General features: G+C 33.2%; 1 protein-coding gene across 3 annotated transcripts in view; it reads left to right on the top strand.

The window, feature by feature from the left end:
• Window positions 1–445: 445 nt before the first annotated feature.
• LOC311078237 (uncharacterized protein) overlaps window positions 446–765 on the top strand; it is a 25778-nt gene continuing 25458 nt past the window's right edge. Inside the window, exon 1 of one of the 3 annotated variants that reach the window (XM_084106978.1) lies at window positions 446–527. The gene's annotated coding sequence lies outside the window, so the exon portion shown is untranslated. The remainder of the gene's footprint in view (window positions 528–765) is intronic. The other 2 variants (XM_084106976.1, XM_084106977.1) reach the window with 2 other exon arrangements.

Consider the following 765-nt stretch of genomic DNA (forward strand, 5'->3'; position numbering starts at 1 on the left):
ACTAGCTATTTCATATGCAAGCATGTCAGCCAATCACAGTAGTGTTCGTTTACACTGAAGTCTCACACAGACACGCCCCTTAAAACAGAGCGTTCAAATCAGAGACTAAAATCAGGGTTGGAAAAAGGCCTTTTATTTCTAAATAATTATAACAACTTTTGATCTAAAAAACATACTAATATTATAAGGGCACCCCAAGAAACATTATAAAAAAAAAAAAATAACCCATGCCATAGGACCTTTAATTAATCACTCAATTATCTAATTAACTTTATCACTACTTCAGTGCTACTTTAACCCTCTGTAGAATAGGACCATATGTGCTCTGAACAGTGTTGGTTTAACATTGGGGATTTTGTTGTTTAGCATTGTTGTGTGGAAAGTTGTATTTGAATTTGAGGAAGAAAAACAGACTTGTTTATATTTCCTCATTAGATTGATTGACAGATAACTTCTCTATATCATCTCAACACACAAACTTTTTCTTCCGTCAGTCGTGTTGATCACTGTATATCAGATTATATCAGGTAAGATCTTATTTCTGCTCATAATGATCCTTATCACTCTCTTTATGTCAAAAACATGTATTGATGTTTGTGTGTGTGTTACAGTTGTGTAGTTATACTTGGTTTGTGTGTAGTTATATTTGAGTAATTTGGGCTTTGACCAGGTTAGGACTCTTACTAACATTTTTAAGGATGAAACTTTATTAATAACTCCAGAGCACTTGTACATCTACAACAATTTGCAGGTCTGATGTTTTTG

Source organism: Abramis brama (genome assembly GCF_963993115.1).
Source record: "Abramis brama genome assembly, chromosome: 2".
NCBI lineage: Eukaryota > Metazoa > Chordata > Actinopteri > Cypriniformes > Leuciscidae > Abramis > Abramis brama.